General features: G+C 47.7%; 1 long non-coding RNA gene across 1 annotated transcript in view; it reads right to left on the bottom strand.

Annotated features, from left to right (window-relative positions):
• The window catches only part of LOC121353707, a 58,437-nt gene that overhangs the window by 17,713 nt on the left and 19,944 nt on the right, over positions 1 to 20,780 (bottom strand). Inside the window, exons 4-8 of the long non-coding RNA XR_005955181.1 lie at positions 20,169 to 20,292; positions 18,923 to 19,038; positions 17,686 to 17,781; positions 5,146 to 5,243; positions 84 to 2,720 (exon numbers count right to left, since the gene is read on the bottom strand). This is a non-coding gene — a long non-coding RNA (uncharacterized LOC121353707). The remainder of the gene's footprint in view (positions 1 to 83; positions 2,721 to 5,145; positions 5,244 to 17,685; positions 17,782 to 18,922; positions 19,039 to 20,168; positions 20,293 to 20,780) is intronic.

Genomic DNA, 20,780 nt, shown 5'->3' with positions numbered 1-20,780 from the left:
CTGGCCCCAGCTGAACTATCGGGTCATCTGGAACATGAGTCTCATTTTCAGCAATGAGTGTTGAGCAGAGCTCAGCCCCGCACCTGGCCCCAGCAGGCACTGAACTATCGGGTCATCTGGAACATGAGTCTCATTTTCAGCACTGCACAATTTTCTCCACACTGATGTTATCTTTGCCATCAGCTACTGGCATGCAGCAGCTCACATATGCCATTAGCAGGTGGTAGAAGACATAAATGGAATTTTCTCTCAGAACATTTCTTCCATTCTTCCTCCCAGACTGATGAAGTACAAGTTCAAGCTAAAGGCATGTAGTGACTACAGCTCGTTCTCAAACAGGGCCACAGAGAGTTAAAAGCAGGCTGCAGGAGAACTCTCACATCTTTCAGTCTCGCTGCCATGGTCAGCTCCTCAGCACAGTGCCCTCAGAGCACGGGCAGTGCAGCTGTGTGTGGCTGCACTCCTGACCCTCGGCGCAGTCGCTGCGGGGAGCTGAGGCACCTGCCCACGGTCTCAGCAAGCTGCTGCAGCTTGGCAGAGCTCTGGGCCCTGGAGATGGACACAGAAATTTATGGATCAGGCAAACAGATCGCCAGAAGAGGCATGAATTCAGGAACACAACATGTGCACTTTGTGTGGCCTCCAAAAGGAGGAGGCAGAAGCATGAGGAGCTCCACATCATCCCACAATTATGCTGCTGTGAGCTCAAGTTGGTCTGCCTTCCAGCAGAGCCACAGTCAGAGGAGCCTGGGAGCTGCTGCTGGAACCATGTGCCTGAGTGCACTCCTGACTCACCATTCACTTTTGCATCTGGATGCCTTATAGAAGACATAAATGGCTTTTTGAAAAATCTTATTCAGGGTTCTTCTTTTATTTTTAATATGATTTTTTTTTTCTGTCTCCCTCAACTGCAGCAAATCCTTCTCAAAGTTGCTCCTGAACCTGATGGAAAAGAAACCATGGCTCAGGACCCCCTTGGTCTCCAGACCTGACATGAGCCTTTATTTTTCATCTATTTTGTTTTGTCCTCAAAGGACAATTTCATTCCAGGTTCATAAACTCATACTGAAAAACAACAGAACATTTCCAAAGTCACAAAATTCTGTGGAATTGCAAGTCTAATGCTTTGGATCCAAAGCTCAACTTTGGATTTTTTCCCCCACAAAGATGCTTCGATACTTGACCAAATGAAAAGTGCTTCAGTGCTACAAGTGCCACGTTGATGCTCGTTTTCTGTCTGACCTGTCTCAGGGACTCTGTTTTGTCAGATAATGCAGATGGGAGAGGGGACTGTCATATGCTTTTGTTCATGAAAATCTTTACATTCCAAGGTTATTTAAAATAATTTTCTTCCATACAAACATAGTTTCTATTGCCCAGTGTGCTCTCTCATCATATGTGGGAATGCCATTCCCTGGTTTCAAGAAGTCTTTGGGTTTTTGAGCGCTGCTCCTTTCCCACGTGGGGGTGGTCTCTGCCCCCTTCCCCCTGTGTTGCTGGGGGACAGGGCAGTGAAGAGAACACTGAACTATTGAAGCCAGACTGCTGTGTGCACCTGGGCACAGCTGCCACTGGAAAGGTGCAGGGGAGAGGCACTTTTGTTCCAACCATAGAAATAACTTCCTTAGAAAAGCATTTTGCCTAAAGCCCACTATAGATTGCAGCCCCAGACAGGTCGCTTGCTTTGGTCCAGGACCAGAGCTGAAACTCTGCAGAGGGGGCATGGGCAGCCCTGGTGTGAGCACTGGTGGCCACACAGGCAAGGGATCTCCTGTGCCAGATGACCCAGGGCAGAAGGAAAGAAAAGGCAGTAAGGAAAACAGCAGTTGTAATAATTTTGTTGTACTGTGGGGGAAAAAAGAACTTGTCATCTGGCTAAGAAAGCAAATTCCACTGGATCCTAAATTTCCTACCTATCTCCATGGAACAGCTTCTGTCAAGTGCTGTCAATACCTCACAGTTCTCCCATGCTCCTTTCTTTTAAAGTTCAAAGTCAAAAGGTGACTTTGAGGTGGCTGCATCTATTTGCCCTTTTCTTCCCTTGAAGCAAACAACCAGTAACATTCCCTGGCGTGTTTTTCTCCTTTCTGAAGTTTCTTTCCTCCACTGCCCTCCTCCATAAAATCAGACCCCTTTTCACACATGGGTGAACCTAGAAAATCATTTAGAGTGGGAAGCACGTGAACCACTTCAGTGAACACCAGGTAATTGTATATTAGAGGCCTTTTGAAAGGTCATCTATTTCTGGGTAATTTTTCCAGGTGCTTTCTTAGTGAACTGAAGCTCAGTGGCACCGAGTGAAGAACAGGGTGCTTTGCACACATCTCCAGCTCCCTGGCCCTGTGAATTGCCCACCCCAGTCACTGTGTGAGTCCTCTGATGTTTTCTTTCCAAGATGCCCATCTCCACGTGTCACCTGCTTGTGCCATGTTTGCATCACTCACCTGTGTCCTGGGAACAGCTGAGGTTTTCAAACACACTGTGCTCATTAGACTCTACACTTTTCTGAAAAAGGCTGACTTTTCAGTTGTGTCAGGATACGAAAAACAACCTGAAAATCATGAGACACACAAATAGACACACAAGCAGACAGAGCACTGGAGTGCTGGTGAACCTGCCCGTCCGTGGTTGCTCCTGGTGCATTTTTCCCACAACAAGGATTCCAGGTGGGCTCATGCTGCAGCTTTACCTTCTCAGCATCACAAATTTGGGTATTATTCCTAACAAAGCAATAAACTTTGCAATAATAAATAAGAAACTAAAACATTAACTTAAATGAACTGACAAGTGTTACAGCTACCAGATGGTCACATAATCCCAATTTCCATTCAAAACCAGACAAAAAACATCAAGCAACACTAAAGAAACTTCATGTTCTTTAGTAATGCAATTTCAACAACAGAAGTAAAAAAATTTGGTTTATACTAAGAATGGAAGCACAGAGGGACTTCTCTAGATAGAATTTCTATTTTAGCAGAGATTTAAATTTCCTAAACTGATCTCGTTTTCTGAAAAACAATCCAGAATGGAGAAAAGAACAATGACACTTAGGCTGTACATTTATTAAAGGTTTTTCTAAAATTGCAAACCGGGCAATCGAGGCCCTGATTTGTCCTCCTGGGAAGGCAAGTACAGTCAGCTCCCAGTCCCAGATTCCTAATGCTGCTCCAGACACTGCCCAGGTTCTGCCAAGTTTGCCTGTGCGGGGTTCTGCTCCTGAGGCTGCGTTCCTGGGTTCTGACAGCAGCCACCACACAGCTCCAAACATGGCAGCGCTCACGGTCAGACACATGTGCAGAGGGGCATGTGAAGAGGCAGGAATGGCTGAAATTTTAATTAAGGAAAATTTAAGTGACATATCTATTTGAGAAAGTGATGGTTGTGCAGTGCAAGTGCATCAGTGCCAGACTCCAGAGCTGCAGCCAGCAGTGCCTTTGCTGCAGCAGAGCAGGAGCCCAGCTCTGCCCCCATGCCTTATAATTCTTTTTACTACTTATTGCAGTTACTGTTTGGAATGCACTTCACTGTGGAGGCAGCAAAGCCCCGTGGACATTTTACATTAAAGAAATGTTGATGTGACTGTTAAAGAGACCAAAAGGGATTTTGTGGATTTTTGAGTTTGCCCAAGTCCTGTATATTTGTATTTCTTGATACTGCTGCAGAGCACAGGAGACATTGACAGCTGTGCCTTGGCAGCAGCACTGGCCCTGGCAGTCTGTGCCAAGGTCATGGCCAGCAGCCCCAGCCAGCACCTCACTGACCCTGCAGTGAGCCGCACTCTCACCGCCACACAACATTAATTCTGACTTATCCATGAGAATGAACGATTTTCCAATGGCAGAATGGACTCAAACTGGGGATCTTGGCAGGCTCCAGCCAGGTGAAAGTTGACCCCTTTACAGTCTTGTGAGCACCAAGGAACGCCTCAGCCATTGTTCTGACGTGTAACGGGTCCATAAAGCGGCTCTGACCCCTGGCACTGCCAGAAAATCCTAAACTAACGTGTCTTAAACCTCTCTAGGCTGAGCTTGTCATAAGTCACTGATCTCTGCATGTTACTCATTCCAACACAGACTCTAGGGCTAACCACACTAGAGAGAAGAACAGCTGAGGACACAAAACACTAGAATAATTTTAAGCATTCACTACTAAAATACTGTATAAATTAAAAATACTGTCAGCATTTACACTAAAATCAAAAGCATCCTTAGTTTTAGGCTTTGTTTTACATTTCATGCTGAGTTCAACAATAAATATTCAATCACAAGAACTTAGTTTGAACATTCAGCATTTTAAAGACTGCCCAAAGAGAGTTTAAAGTGGGGCCTTTCTCAGCAGCCAGAGCGTGCAGAGGGGCTGCGGTGACTCTGTGGCAGCATCACCACAGAGCCTGCCTGTGGCAAGGGGCTACGGGAGGATGAATCCACCAGCAAACCAATCCAGGCTTGCTGTGCTGGCTGTTGTCACCCACCCAGGGCCCAGCCCAGCACAGACCAGCCACAGCTCCTGTGGCTCTGGCAGAACCTCCTGCCAGCCATGCACAGGGCAAGACTCATCCAGAGGCTCATGTGGCAACATCCAGAAGGACTGGAGACTGCCCAGCCAGGGATGGCTGCTCTGCTGCCCAGGCACCCCCCAAAGCTCCTGTGAGAGGCTGCACTGTGGATGGGAGAGATGTCTGAGCTCAGCAGGGCTTGAAGCACTTCATCACCAGTTTTCCTTGTTAATTAGTGTTAATTATTGCTCCCCAGCCCCAGGAAGCAGCAGTGCTTCACTTCCAGGTGAGCCACCAGAGGATGCACCCCTGTGGGTGGGACATGGGGAATGTGGGCCCATGGGAAGTGGGCACTGCCCCGTGGGACACAGGCACTGCTTCAGATGGGCACGTGGGACATGGGCACCACTGCAGGGGAATCATGGCCATGTGCCCATTGCTTCCTCAGTAATTGTACAGACTTCAGGACCACAAGTTCTCCAGAATGCCAAAGAGCAAATCTCCACACTTTCCTGCAGTAGTTAAATATTTTCTTTATTTATCAAAGCAATATCCTTCAGAAATCAAAAGCTCAGGTCCTTCCTCCCCCAATGCAGAATTCATGTGGTACCAGCAACACTCAGAACCAGTGACTCCTGTACAGCACTCACCCCACACCATGGCCATGCTCCCAGGACTGGAGACTGAGTCTTTGGGAAGTGCTGTCAGCCAGAAGTGAGTCTACCTGTCTCATACATCTGCTGACCCCCTGAAATGAGAGATTAAATGAAACTCATTAAACTATTCAAAGCAAGGACCAAAAAAATTACTCCAATGAGGAATACCGGCATGTAAAAGAAATGATACAGATATTATCAGCTAAAGAGGCTGCTGTCTCTTCCAGAACATGCTGCTGCCACAAGACCTTAACATGTCAGCTGGTATCACCACTAACACCTGAGACAGCAAACAAGAGCTAATCCTTACACCCTCCTTGTGCTAATGACTGCAGGAGATAACTGGTGTCCCTGGCAAATGTCCCATTTAATTCAATTAACTCCAGCCAAGTCCTGTTGATTGCACTGGCAGTGCCAGAGAAAGCCAGAAGGCAGATCTGGAGTCGGATGGTAAAACCAAGGCAGCCTCCACCACCCCTCTGTAGCCCAGTCCCCAGCAGCCAATCCCAGGGGTAACAACCAACCTGGCATCCACAGCAGCTTCTACAAAAGAGTGTGGAAAAGCATAATTTTTCCCTAAAAATGCTCATCTTTATTTTTTTTTCCCTGAGAAAATGCAGGCAACTAATTTTGCTTATTTATTCTGAAATGCTGGCTTATGTGTTGGTTTAAGCAGCAGTTTCACAGTGTTCCCACCCCCTTCCATGGGTCCAAGCCAGTGGGAAGATCATGTTTCTCCTAACACAAGGCAGATGTCTGCCAGCTGATCTGGGGGCACACAGAGCTGCTGTCCCCTCCAGGGGACCCTGACACTCGCAGAGATTGAGGTGTCTGAGGTATGAACTGAAACATTCTGATAAACATGAAAAATAAACTAACCATGAAAAATTAAGCTGCAGGAACAATTCGTATATTCCCTCAGTTGATACAATTTCCAGGTCTGTTTAATAGTAAAAAAATACTTTCCAAATATTTTCTTTTCCTTTTGAACATTTTTCAGCCGTGAGCTTCAACAGGCAGTGATGGATCTGCCAACTCACATTATGCAGTTACGAAGTTTTGAAATAGAAAAGAGATATGCAGAGAAGTTTCCTTGGTGGCACCTTTGAAGTGTAAGTCTGGGATAGCAGGTAAAATCCTGAGATGCCTGTACACTGCCAACCTAAATAGAAAGTGTATTTAAAGACAGGAGATTATCCATTCCTTGACATGGCTGTCATACCTACTCTGTTGTCAGGTTTGGTAACAGTTTTATTTGAAGGTCAGTCCAGCACAAATAACGCCCAGAAAAGCTCTTCTGCTGGAAAACAAAGCCTTCAAACCTTCAAAAGGAGCTGTAAGGACCTATATGTGACTATCAGCTTGGACATGTGTCAGAACCAGCATGAGCCAGTGGAGATTTCTGAAGCTTCACTGAGTTTCTTTGTGGAAAACTTGTTATGGCATTCCAGTCATCCTCCAGCCTTTGTGTATCCTCCAGGATGGCTGAGAGCACAACAGGGAAGCCCAAACAGTTAACATGTCACTGTGTTGCACATGCAAATCCACTGGAGAACAGCAATTCTCTGCAAATCAAACCCAGCTGCTCTATGTCAGCAACTGCCTTCCAAGTCAGAAAGCCTGTGCTGTGGGTCCACTCATTAACATTAAATACATGTTTAAACAAAATTCTACATCCTATGGACATTTTTCCCATGCCGTGGCTCCATTGGATAAAAGTGCTGAGCTCCCGGTACAGATGTTGCACTCATCTCTCATTTGTTCCCATCTATGTGTTTGGTATTTTGCAGAAAGGAAACAACCTCCCCACTGTGCTCCAAACCCAACTGTGCCCAGGTGTTTCCAGACAGCCCAGGCTACTCTGCCAGGCACCGCTTTTAGAGCAGTACCAGATCCATGAGGAATAACATGGGGAGACCAGAGCTGTGCAGAAATACCTGCAAGCAGAAGAATGCCACAAAGTGCAGCCACAGCTGGAATTTCCACCCCTGCCGGTGCTGAGGAATCCTGGGCAGGCTGAGCTCAGTGCTGCTGCAGCCCAGAGCAGGGGTGCAGGGAGCACAGCACACATGTCCAGGACAGCACCTGGCTGCACTCAGACCATGCCAGCACAAGAGGGACAGAGCTGGCCATCCTTCCTAGTGTCTCCCAGGAAGCCACGGGTGGCCACTGCCTAAAGAACCCTCCAGTCCTTCCTTGCCTTACAGGTACAGGGTGCATGTCTATGGCATCCTGCAATTAGCAGCCTCTCCCCTTCAGACCCCCAAAAGGATGTGTTGAGCCTTATATTTTGCCAGGTGAGGTGTCAGCCAAGGGGAAATTGTGCCTCATGAGGGCTGGTGCCCACGTGAGCTCTGTGCGTGGCAGCAGTGGGACAGCAATAATAAAAAATTGTATAAAAACCCCAGGGCCTTTCAAAGCACTTCCAAATGCTGCCCCAATTTCCCTGCTGGGTGTCAGGTTCTAGGAAGCAGCCACCCACACAAAGCAGCTGTGGAACCACATCTAAAACTGCCTCACCTGTGGTACAGAAAGAGCTGACAATGGCATTAGCATGAAACTAAAATTAGAGGCTAATTGGGTTCTGCAGTCACTGAAATTGATGACAGCTCAGTAATTAACATCCCTGAATTTTCTTGAGTAAAATAAACCTAAAATCTGCTCCCATTCATGCTTCTCCCTGCTCCATGAGCAAGCACTGTGGTAGCCTGGCACACTTTGCACACAGGGGAGTTCTGGCACCTCTGCCATGGCTTGTGGGGTTCCCAGCAGTTACTGGGGCAGGCATAGCTCTGGGAAGAGCCTGTGTATCTGCAAATCAGCATCATTTCACAAAAATGGGATGTGCTATCCAATGCCAGGGCATGGGAACCATCACCAGTGCAAAACACACACAAGACACCACCCAACAGAACCTGTGAGAGGCAGTGGCTAAAGGTGTGACCTCCGCGCAGGTACGTCTGGCAGTGATGCAAGACCAGTGCTGCTGCTGCTGCTCCAAGCAAAACAGGGAGATACCAGCATTAAAAAGTGAGGGACTAAAAGCATCTGCTCAGGATGTCAGTGGGACACAGGCCCAGCCTCTATCAGTACTTCTTGTAAGTGAATGAGAACATCTTCTGTTAAGGTGGGCAATAACACCTACCAAAAGGCACATGAACCTTTCACTGCACCTCCCTGGGGTGCATCACACATTTGGGGCACAGAAAAACACACCCTATTTAACTGTACATGTTATTTTCAAGTTGAGTGGGTTGTTGTTCAAGATCCATAATGAGAGACCAAAGGCACTGCCATTACAGCTGCAAGCAGCAATTGCTCTGCCTTAGACAATGTGCTGAAGACTTGCTGTGCAGGATACAGCCACGTGCAGCCTCTTCCAGGCTTTCTGTGCATGTGTGCTGTGTGTGCCCATCTGGCTGTGCTATGCTCACCTGCCCTTGCTCATCTGCAATTTGTGCAAGATTTCTGTGGCCTCATTTTCAGTTCATTGTTCTGTGCAACATTTGGAGTCTCTGATCCATAAAAGCATCTTATGGTGGTACATTCGGAAAAGCCACAGCATGCTTCTGCCTCCACTCACAGCTGAAGGCTCTGACTGCTGACAGAGCTGTGCTTCCAAAGCCAGCCCACCTTCTGTCCCTTCCTTCAGCTTGATTTTGCTGTGACCAGCAATTTTATCTGCACTCTCTGGTCCAGATGTCCTGTGGCTCTTCATGAGAACCTCCCAGTTCTGCAGTGACCCGTGAGGCAAGGAAGGGGCACGGTACAAGGCCTGTTCCTCACCTCAGCTGTGATGAAGACAAGGCCAGGGCTGGGCCCCCCTGCTGCTCCTGCTCTCAGAGGGTAACTCACTGCCATCACCACACAGCTCACTGCAGGCACTTGCTCCACTCTCCTGCTCCCTTCTCCTACACTTGCTGCAGGCACTAAATGTTCCCAGGCTCCCACAGCCATGCCTGGGGCATGCCAAGTCCATATGTCCTTTTCACACACATTTCCAAAGGGCAAAAAAATTCACTCCTTGGAGATCCCCTTCTCTGTGCACAGCTCATCAAGCAGAAAGAACAAACATGGCCAAGATGGCCACAAAACCACGTCATTGTTTAGAAAGGCTTCACTTGACACCCAAAGATATCAAGTCTATTATTTTGGGGTAAAGTAGTATAACCAGTTCTATTTCCAGTGCAACGTGCGTTACTTTTCTTAAGTAAATTGCTTTTGTACTCATTTGGCTTAAAAGTCTTGGTGTGCCAGGAAGAAAAATGTCTGCGTGTGTATTATATATCTTATACTACAGACATCCATTCCTTCCACTATTTATATCAGTATTTCAGACTATGATCACAGCACTCTTGGCTTTGTTCTAAACTCACCCCCACAGATTATGAGCAAACGAGTTTCTGCATTACAAGTCCACAGCTCACACTGTCCCTGGCTGTCCCTGGCTGTCCCAGGCAGTTAACCCTGCTGGAGACTGTTGCTCTGTGCTGGCTTTGAGGGGACCATGACGTTCTGCTGTCTGTCCGTGGCCAGAGGGGCACAGGGGCTGGAGTCCCTCCCTGTGGCTCTGGGTCCATTGGCCTCCTTGCCCGACTCTGCGGAGGGCACCGGGCTCTGCCCCCAGGAGCATCATCACGGGATGATGATAGAATACAGAATACAGACTGTGAAGAGCATGGATTTTAAGTGCCAGATCTTTTCTTGACTGATGCTCCCAGCTGATGGTGAGTTCATATTTCAAGGTAACATCACATTCATCAGTGTCACAAACAATCGCTGCCTTAAGAATCAACAAAATCCTTCTCTCCATTAGGTCTCACCTGAAGAATCCCCACATGCAAGGAATATGTCTGACAGCTCTCTGGGATGCCAAGGCATAAGCAGCATAAAGACTCATGTGCTGGTGAAAGCTCAGACCCAGAGCTGGAAATGTCCTGCTGAGCAGCAGCAATTGCAGCTCATGTCACAACATTCCCAGTAACAACAGCTGAAGATCCCTGTTTCAAAATGACTGAACATTACAGCCAAAGTGAACTCTTGTACTCATCACTGTAGCAGCCTCATGGGGTTCATTCCCCTCCCTGTCCCCTAACATATGTGAATTATCCTCCCAAGTAGCTATTTTTCTACCAACAATATGCACATCTTTTCAAAGGCAAAGTGGAAATCCCTGCAAGCATTTCTGGTACCGCTTCCAGTCAGAAATAACAGCAATCTGATCCACAAGTGAATTGCATTTGTGTTGCTGAATTCCTTTTACAAGTATCTTTGCTTTGAAAGAGTTTGGCAGCAGTGAGGCACAGGCTAATTTTACTTATAAGGTGTGAATCAAAGAAGATTTGCAAGTTTCTGAGTCACAGAAAGGAAGCGTCTGTGGCCTTTCACCACTTCTGTCAAGAGAAAATGTCATGGTTCAGCTATTTTAGATGTGACTTCAGACGGCTCACTGGGCCTGCAGATCCCCATCTCCCACAGCTCACGCTCTCCCTGGGCCAGCGGGACAATTCCAGCCTTCTCTGGGGATCTGGGGAGCTCCCAGCCTCGCTCAAACCTGCTGCTGTTAATGGGATGCGTCACCACGGGCTGCAGTGTGAGAGACCTGAATAAATTATTAATTTGGCAGAATTCAGCAGACAAGCTGTGGGAAAAAGGGGTGACCAAGGAAAGGGTGAGCTACCCAAGGTGGGTAAAGGGTGAGCTACTTCCCACATCGCACAGCACTGAAATCCCTGGGAAGCTGAGGGCCTAAGCTGCAAACACTGCTGCAGCAGCAGCAAACTTCCAGGGTCTGCACCGTGCCTACAGCCTGACTCTGCTGCCATGTAAACACGGGACTACAATCAACCAACTCCTTCGGTGCTCCTCTGCTGCCATGAGAGCTCCCACCCGAGGCCGGGCTGTCCTGAGTGCGGGGACAGCTCTGCTGCACTGGCTGTGCTGGCCCCAAGGAGAACATACAGGTGCTCAGCTCCACTTCCTCCATCCCAAAGATCTCATGGCCTCCGAGGTGCTGTTCAGGCCACGTTTAGACAGCAGCTCCATGCCCAGGGTCACTGGCTAAACGCAAACACATTCTGCCCAGGAGAGGAGGTGGGACAGCCTGTGCCCACGGTGCCTGGCAGCGTGGCCTCCCCTGTGCTCCCAGGGTGATGTGCGCAAGTGCTCCTCTCACTTTTTATCTCTTTACCCCCTGCTCATGACACACCTGCTCTCCTCCAGGCCTACAGGGATATGCCAAGGCCTGGCATGTTACATGTCATTCCAGTGTCACCACCTGCTGCTCTCCAACTCCAACTGATCATTTTGCTGCCCTGTCCCCAGCTGGGGGTGACAACACCATCTTCTGCCTTAAAACAGGTCCTCGGGGTTTACAGACAGAGGCATGGTACAAAAACTGCACAGCAGTATCAGCAGGAGTAGAGGGTCCTCCACCTTCCAGCCATCTGTGGGATCTGTCCATTGAATATATATGGATGAATTCTCCCATAAAAGTCAGTACTGGGCATGCTTATCTGGCTTAATTATTTCCATTCACTGCCACATTCAGCCTCATCCAGCATAGCTCCATGGCTCCACAGCCACTGTCAAACCAAATTCTTCCCTGACAGTCTGTGGAGATGTGTATTTGTCATCTGCAATCTATCCCTTAATTTCTGGCATGTATTTTCAGTGCTTCCTCTTGAAAGCTTTTTCATATTTCCCTGGGCTTCTCCCTAACCTCTGTGAGCAAAGCCTCACAGAGTTTAATTGTTGACAGCTGTGTCAAAAGAAGCTTTTTGGGTTTTTTTTTACATTCCTCTCTTGCTGCAGCACACGAGCCACTACACAAAGGACTGCCCGGGTGTGTAATGCACCAAAATGTGGAAAGCAGACCATGTCTTCTGAGAGGAGGTTTTGGGGTGTTTAACTGTTTGTGATGTTTTTCAGAGATAATTGCAGCTCCACACATGAAAATGCTGACAAATAAAAAGCATCTGAGCGAACAGGTGAAAAGCTTTAAGTACTGGGCTGGATAAAAGTGAATTTCTCCTCCTTTCCAGGAGTTTGCATTTTGGTTTCACAGTAAAGAAAAATCCAGTTAAAAGGAAAAAAAGAACCTCACTTATGACTTTTTTTTCCCAAGCAAAAGATGGGAAATGCAGGGGACTAGATTGATCTCCCTTTTCTGCCAGGCTGAACTCAAATCTGAAACATCTGTTCACATAACTTGAGACAAGCTCTCCCAGTCAAATAATGTAAGCTCAAACTCTTCCTGCCATCAGTGCAGAACTATCAGTTAAGCTTTTTGTGGAAGCCTAAGAATCCAGACACTTCTCATGTTCCCTGCTAGCACTGAATAACCATGGGTTCTCACTACCAGCAAATCACTTGCAAAGAGAAATTAGCACCTTTTCCTAGTATTCTAAATCCTAAAATCTGGCTTTTTTTCTAGAATGACACTGCACACATTATCCTTCAGGAGTTATTCAAACTGGGCAGTACCAGCTATATAAAACAGTATCTCACCCAGCACAGTGGGGTTAACTCAGGTGATCGCAAATATCAAGGACAGGGGAAAATATTTAGTTTTCAATATAGAATCACAGACTGGTTTGTGTTGGAAGACACCTTTAAAAACCATCTTGTCCCCCAACCCCACCATCAGCAGGGTCACATTCCCCTGTCCCAGGCTGCCAAGCCCTGTCCAGCCTGGCCTTGAACACTTCCAGGGATGGGCAGCCACAGCTGCCCTGGACAACCTGGTCCACCATTCAGCTGCAAATTGCAAGGCAAAGAGTAAGATTTTAGCTGAAAGTATTGAGAATCAAATTTGTTTGCAGGACTTGCATACAGGGCTGGGTCCAGGGCTCACACCCCTCACTGCATCCCCAGGCTTGGCAGAACAGGACCTATGGCTCATGCAGAGCTCCATTCTCATACAAATGCCTGGGAATAGGTAAATATAGAAGAAACACGTCTCTGGCTGTACAAGTGCAGGAGATTCAGAAGCAGAGCACTGGCAGATCAAGAAAGAAGCCCCAGAAATGTGCACTATCCTGACCCTGTTCTTGCTCCTGCAGCCCTCCAAGAACTCTGTTTTCAACATGTTTTGGAGCATGAACCCCATCCTGTCAGATAAACAGACTGGAAATCAGGGTTCATCTCAGATTCTGCTTCCAATTCTGTGTGTGTGTGTACAAGTCACTTGCGGGTAGGTACATTTGCTGACCAATAAAGACCCTCCAGGGATGCAGCCTTAGGGGATGGACATTTGGGATAGCGTATAGCATCATCTTTGGGGGGCTGACCCCTGGCTTCGGGCAAATCACTCGACGGCTTTGACCGAAAGATCTAGATAGAAGGGATGGATGCTGGGTGACTGACAGAAGGCCAGGGCGGGGATTTGGGGGGTGATCTCAACACAGGAGAATGGTTACACAGGTAGAGGAAGGGGGTACAAAAAGGGGTACATCATCTGGGGAGAATCAAAACTATTACAAAGTATTACAAAGTATAAAAGCACGCTGCAACACTCACTTATGATTTTTTTTTTTCCCAAGCAAAAGATGGGAAATGCAGGGGACTAGATTGATCTCCCTTTTCTGCCAGGCTGAACTCAAATCTGAAACATCTGTTCCCATAACTTGAGACAAGCTCTCCCAGTCAAATAATGTAAGCTCAAACTCTTCCTGCCATCAGTGCAGAACTATCAGTTAAGCTTTTTGTGGAAGCCTAAGAATCCAGACACTTCTCATGTTCCCTGCTAGCACTGAATAACCATGGGTTCTCACTACCAGCAAATCACTTGCAAAGAGAAATTAGCACCTTTTCCTAGTATTCTAAATCCTAAAATCTGGCTTTTTTTCTAGAATGACACTGCACACATTATCCTTCAGGAGTTATTCAAACTGGGCAGTACCAGCTATATAAAACAGTATCTCACCCAGCACAGTGGGGTTAACTCAGGTGATCGCAAATATCAAGGACAGGGGAAAATATTTAGTTTTCAATATAGAATCACAGACTGGTTTGTGTTGGAAGACACCTTTAAAAACCATCTTGTCCCCCAACCCCACCATCAGCAGGGTCACATTCCCCTATCCCAGGCTGCCAAGCCCTGTCCAGCCTGGCCTTGAACACTTCCAGGGATGGGCAGCCACAGCTGCCCTGGACAACCTGGTCCACCATTCAGCTGCAATCTGCAAGGCAAAGAGTAGGATTTTAGCTGAAAGTATTGAGAACCAAATTTGTTTGCAGGACTTGCATACAGGGCTGGGTCCAGGGCTCACACCCCTCACTGCATCCCCAGGCTTGGCAGAACAGGACCTATGGCTCATGCAGAGCTCCATTCTCATACAAATGCCTGGGTATAGGTAAATATAGAAGAAACACATCTCTGGCTGTACAAGTGCAGGAGATTCAGAAGCAGAGCACTGGCAGATCAAGAAAGAAGCCCCAGAAATGTGCACTATCCTGACCCTGTTCTTGCTCCTGCAGCCCTCCAAGAACTCTGTTTTCAACATGTTTTGGAGCATGAACCCCATCCTGTCAGATAAACAGACTGGAAATCAGGGTTCATCTCAGATTCTGCTTCCAATTCTGTGTGTGTGTGTGTACAAGTCACTTTGTTTCCATGCTGTTTTCTCCAGCCTCACCTGACATGATGAACAAGTGGGGACTGTCCCCAGCTACAGACCTGCACAATGTCCCAGTCAGGGAACTGGACTGGAAATGAAGGGCTCTGGAAGCCACAGGGGAGAAGAAAAAAAGAAGAGAAAAAAGAAAAAAAGAAAAAAAGAAAAGCGCACGTAGCTCACCGTGCCCAGCAGCTTTCCCGGGCGGAGGAATGCCATCCTGGCTGGTTTTGCCTTCTCCCCACACAGCGGTAGATGGAGCCCTGCTCCCCTGCTCTCGCCAGGATGCAGCAGCACCAGAGATCCCAGCTGCACCCACTCTGCCAGGACCTGCCAGCGCTGCTGCAGGGGACAAACCTGGGCGGTCACAGGGCAGGGAGCTCGGGCTCACTGCTCCTGCCTCACTCATCAAATTCTCTGAAAGTTGTGACTAACAAAAGCATTCGACTAACCACAATACTGCCTTTTCTTCCATTTAGGCATTGGGTAATGTTTCTTTATTTTGTTAACTGTCATCAGGATTACATGGAATTCATCAGTTTTATTTCTTTTGCAAAATAAGGAACGACAAGGTTTGCTTGCCATACTTAGAAAGAACATATGTAATATTTGTATCATGGCTGTGAGCACTGGAGACTTCTTATCCAGAGGATTTCACAGGAACCAAGGTCAAGGGACCCACAGCTAATTTCTCACCCAGGGCTCGCAGCTCTGATGCCTGCAGCTTGTGTGTGACAGGGACAGAGAAGGGACAAGGGAACACTGGCTGCCACTTACATCTCTGCAAGATGGGAAAAATCATAAACATGTATGTCGATTTTCTCTCCCCACCTCCATCTCCAAGTGCTCCTGCAAGTGACGCCAGTACAGCCTGCACGGATGCAGGCAGCCTCTGAAGTCATGCACCACTTGGCCAGAATTCCACTACAGTTCCATCAAGACATGTCAGCCAGGTCTTCTACAGCAACAGCTCCAAATGGAACATTTCAGAGCAGTGAGAGCAAAATCCACAGCATCACAGAATATGCTGAGTTGGAAGGGACCCACAAGGACCAAGGAGTCCAACTCCTGGTCTTGCAGCACCACACAGTGTTCCTGAAGGTATTGTCCAAATGCTCCTCAAACTCTGTCAGGCTTGATGCTGTGACCACTCCTCTGGGAAGCCTGTTCCAATGCCCAACCACACACTTCTTTTAATATCTAGCCTAAACCTCCTCTGACAACTTCAGGCCATTCCTTCAGGTCCTGCCAGTTGCTCACCCATCCCATGACATGTTTATCCAGCTGTGAGATGGACAGTTTGTCCAGAAGGATATTATGAGAGACAGTATTGAAAGCTTTACTGAAATCTCAAAAGATTACATTAAATGACTTTCCTTGATCAGCTAGGTGGGTTACTTTGTCATAAAAAGAAATCAGGTTTGATAAGCAGGACTTTCCTCTCATGAAGCTGTGCTGGCTTAAGACTGCTCTCCCTTTTTTCTGAATTTTTGGAGGTTGTTTTTTTGGTTTGGTTGGTTGGTTTAAAAGTGCACCATGCACATCCTGCTTCATTCTGCTGCACATCCAAGTGCAGGCTTGACTGTATATGAGAGCAAGCCATGCTGCCAGGGAAGGCTATCCTCAAAGCCAGTGTACAACCTGTTGCTCTCTGGAAACATGTACTGCTAGACAAGCAATATATAAAACCATATTTTGTCTTGTTCTAGATTTTTTGAAGAAGACCATGTTATGCAGGTAGGAAAACTGAGAATATTGCAGTTACACAAGATGCTGGAGATGATATTTGCCAGCAAGGTAACTCAATATACATCTATTCTGGCACTCAATAATTAAAGAGAGGCCCCCCGCAGTGAATTGCAGGGTGATCTGCTCACAGCAGCAGCTCTCCACACCAGAGAGGGGCCAGAACCTTCAGTCAGGCACTCACAACTGCACACCTCATCTGCACAGTCCATCTTCAAAATGTGAGTGGGCAGTGTTTTTAGCAGTACTGATTTTTCATTTCATCAAATAGAAATTAACAGAAGAAGGGAGATTAGACACCCATCCCTGAAGACAAGGGGTTTCTACTAATTAGCCTAGAAGTGACTGACTTTCTGAATTCAAGACCTTATGCTGCCTCTGATCCTGCCCCTGATCCTGACTAGGTCTAATGGTCTGTTCATACAGAATCCATGTCCTACCCCTAACTGAGTAAAAATCTAGGTAAGGACTTTGGCATTTGATCTTTACAAAGCAGAAGCTAACAACTGACAAATTAAATACTTTGGAGCAGTGAAAATTAAACAGTCCTGCAGTCACGAGTGTTGGCATATGGAAAGCTGCCACTAAGCTAATAATGGAATTGTCTGCCACAGCACAGAGGGAGGTCCCTGCATCCCACAGCAGCCACACATCTGGAGACAGGGAACACAGCCATCAGCAACCTATGTTTAAGTAGCACATTCTTGCTGCCTGCCTGCCAGCTGCTCACCTTCTCTCACCACAGGCTGAGGCCCACAAGCAGTAATGTGGCACTGGGGACAAACTGCAGCAGCCACATGCACAAAGGAGGGTCCCTGAGTAGAACCCTACCTGTCTGCATACACCTGCTTTACTCATTTCACCAAAAAATGGGCAACTGGCTCATCTGTCACACACCTGCATTTGCACATTCAGGACACCAGCCACTTTCACTGGTTCTTTCAGGTACCTGTGAGGAATGTAAAGTGCTGGGGGATGAATGTTCCCAGCTCATCCCAGCCTGGCCCCCGCACAATTTTCATCTGCAGCAGAGCCACACTGCTCAGGAATGGGAGGAGAATCAGAGCCAGGAAGTGGAAGATGAACCAAACATGCAGATCTCACTCACAACCAGAGCAGAGAAACTAAATCGGGACAGTGGATGCAGCCAGACAGCAAACAGGCTACTCACCAGCAGCTGCCTGCAGAAGAGAGCCCAGGCAGGGATGGGAAGACCAAAGCATGGAATGTGCTACAGGAGGCAGCAGCAAGAACACGGATGTATGCTCTGTGGGAGGAGAAGCAGGCTCTTGTGAGCATCCATCACCACATGCCAGATGAGGCTGATCCACAGCACTCCCCTCAGTGTCCTCCCCTCTGCAGCAGAGACCTGACAACGAGCACTAAAGAGCAGAAGGGAGATAAAGTACTAAAGAGAAGAGGGATACAAAATGCTGGACAGGAGATAGAAATCAGTGTCTAAACACACACAGCAACAAGCTTGAGTATAAAGAATGGGCAGCTTTAACACTGAATCACTGCTTCTCTTCCTGAAGCACCTGCCTTGTACTTGAAAAGACTTTCAAGGTGCCAAGCTGCAGAAAGCTGTATCACTGCTGAGCAAGCTGAATAGCACAGGTGAAACCAAGTGGAAACAGACCAACCATGCCTGTTAAGGATCCACCACTCTATAGAAGAGCAGTTCATGCTGGCTAAGGGTGACTTAGGTGTGACAAGATCCTGCCCCCAAGGAAGCAAAAGGAAAGGAAATTCCACGAAGTTTCTTGGCAGTCCAGTTCTGTACCCACTGACATCCACTGCAAGGGGTATTTGTTGGCACAGAAGATGTACCATGGGTGTTAACAATGACTACAACTTGGTTAATTAGGCCATCTTCTCTCTTTGACAATAAAAGAGACCCAAGTGTCTCAGATTCACCAAAGCAGATTTCTGTCCCAGCTGTCCCTTTCAGAACACAGGTGAAAAAAAGGCCTTAGGATCAATCAATATCTCGTTCTCCAAGTTTGTGCATAAAACACCTGGTGCATCCACACAAGCTGCTGCTCAGTCAGCCCTAATACTAACTGCTCATAGCAATGACAAATGCACTATAGTATATGCACACTGTAGGTGTATTCTCCAGAAAAATCTAGTCCTCTTTGCCTGCAATTGTAGCAAGAAAATAAAAACTCAAAAAGAATCTGCATTTTCTTCTATTTAATGTTCAGTGCTTCCTGGTCAGAGGGATGGTCCTGCATCTATTGGTTTTCCCAGCAAATATAGCTGCTGTCTTCCATTTGTGCAAGGACCCCAGTATTGGAGTGTACCAATATTACAGACAGGACTGCCTTGGTCTGTCTGGTCTCAGCTGCTGACCAAATAAATAGCTGCACCTGTGGTGTTTTCTCCCCAGAGATGCTATTCAGTACCTGTGGTCACAGCTGGGCACGTGGGGACAAGTCCAGGCACGTCCCGAGCTCCAGTGCTTGCAGCTGGAGCTCGCTGTGAGGGGGTCACTCCTCTGGCCTTCCTGAGCTGGAGAAACCTTTAAGGCAAGGTGAAGAAAGGAGTGGGTCCGGATGGAGAGTTTTTATTTCAATGGCAGTCTCTGAATCTTGCAATAACTCCCATGAACTCTCCAACAGAACTCTCCACCACAATCCCAGCCACATGGTCTGCTGGCCCTTTTACCTGGGCAGAGGGACAGGGGAGGGGACCCAGGGAGCACCAACCAGGTACAGGGGGAGGGGGTCTCAGGTGAGAGGGACACCTGGGTGGGCCAATGGCCCCAGGGGGTGGAGAGCATCCTTTGAACCTGCCAATTGCTCGACACTCTCCTTGGAATCTCTGGGTTGATAGACAGTGCCCAGCAGGGGTCAAGGGTGGGGAAAGGAAGGGTGATTGACAACCCACTTGGGGAAGGAGATTTCAGGGAGAATCTAGGGGAAACTGAGGCAAATCATGACATCACACTGCAACACCCCAGGAGTAGAACTTAGCTGACAATTTCATCCCTTCAGAAACTTCACTTACTGGTACTGCATCATCTGCCTGTAGAATAAGGCTTTTACACCATGTCTGATTGGAAACATGAGCTTCCAAAGGCCCAGAGCTGCATCAGGTGAGTTTCTTGTTGGCCTTTTGACAACATTCCTTTGAGCTGGCCAGAGCAGGAGTTTGATTCCTGCAGCACTGACTACAGGGGACACACCTGGGATGGATATCTTCATGACTGGACAGGTTCTTCCACCCGTCAGGAGGAAGGAATGGCTTTTTCCTTGCTCAAGCTACGATTACTGCAGCCAGGCATAACAGGGAACACCTCTGGAGGCCTGCTCTTTCCTCAGCACAGGCTGACCATGGCCAAAATAAAGGATGGCATCCTGGCCTTCTCTGCCTGTGGCTCATGCATTTCCTCTCTCTTTGGTCCCTTTATGCTCTCCTCTTCTGCTGCCACCTTGGTCTCTCCTGCCCCTGCTGTATCTCAAGCAGTTCCCAACACAGCAAAATTGTGAAGGGCAGGAGACAGGAGGAGGGAGCACTGGGAGGCTCATGCACTCTTCTCCCTTCATCCATTTCTGGGAAGGTGACACTGGACATGCACAGCAATGGTGTGAATCCCACCCAGGGCAGCAGCTCATCTATTGAAATAGCAGCAGCACTGACAGTACTCACAGGTCTCAGAAAAGAAAGCTGATGTGGAACTGGCTTGCTCATCTTTTCCATGACAGTTCAACCTCTGCTGTCAGCACAAGCATTGTCTGCTCCCACCACGCTTTGCAACTCGCCGTACTCCATCCTGGGACCACACAGATAAAGAGTGCCAGAGTGTTACTTTTGCCTTCTACAGGCTCAAAATGCAACAAAACTCAACCCTCTCTTGTGCTTTGCAGGCTCCAAAGCAATCAGCTGCTCAGTTTATGGTGTCACAGCCCGTGGATGTATCAGCCTTCTAAGTAAAGCAAGCTGGTCATCCCGAGCCAGCTGCTGCAAGTACACAGGACAAGTGGCCTGTCCAGGGTCAGGAGCCCTTGGGCCACTGGTGGCCACCAGCTGGCTGCCAGCCTGCCTCAGCCAGATAAAAATCCTCCATTTTCAATCCAAATACATAACAACTGAGTAAAGAGGCAAGGAATAAGAAGGGCAACCAGCTCTTACAAGAACATACACAGCACTTCAGCTCCCATTTTTCAATTACTTTTCTGCTTTATGGCCCTTAACACAAGAGGAAAAATGAAGGTGAGCTGCAGAAAGCAATCAGTCTCTCAGCTTCTCATGCATTCACAC

Source organism: Pyrgilauda ruficollis, unplaced genomic scaffold (genome assembly GCF_017590135.1).
Source record: "Pyrgilauda ruficollis isolate IOZ18807 unplaced genomic scaffold, ASM1759013v1 scaffold21, whole genome shotgun sequence".
In the NCBI taxonomy this organism is placed as follows: domain Eukaryota; kingdom Metazoa; phylum Chordata; class Aves; order Passeriformes; family Passeridae; genus Pyrgilauda; species Pyrgilauda ruficollis.
Note: the sequence above shows the minus strand (reverse complement) of the source record. Positions and strands in the feature narration are given on the sequence as shown.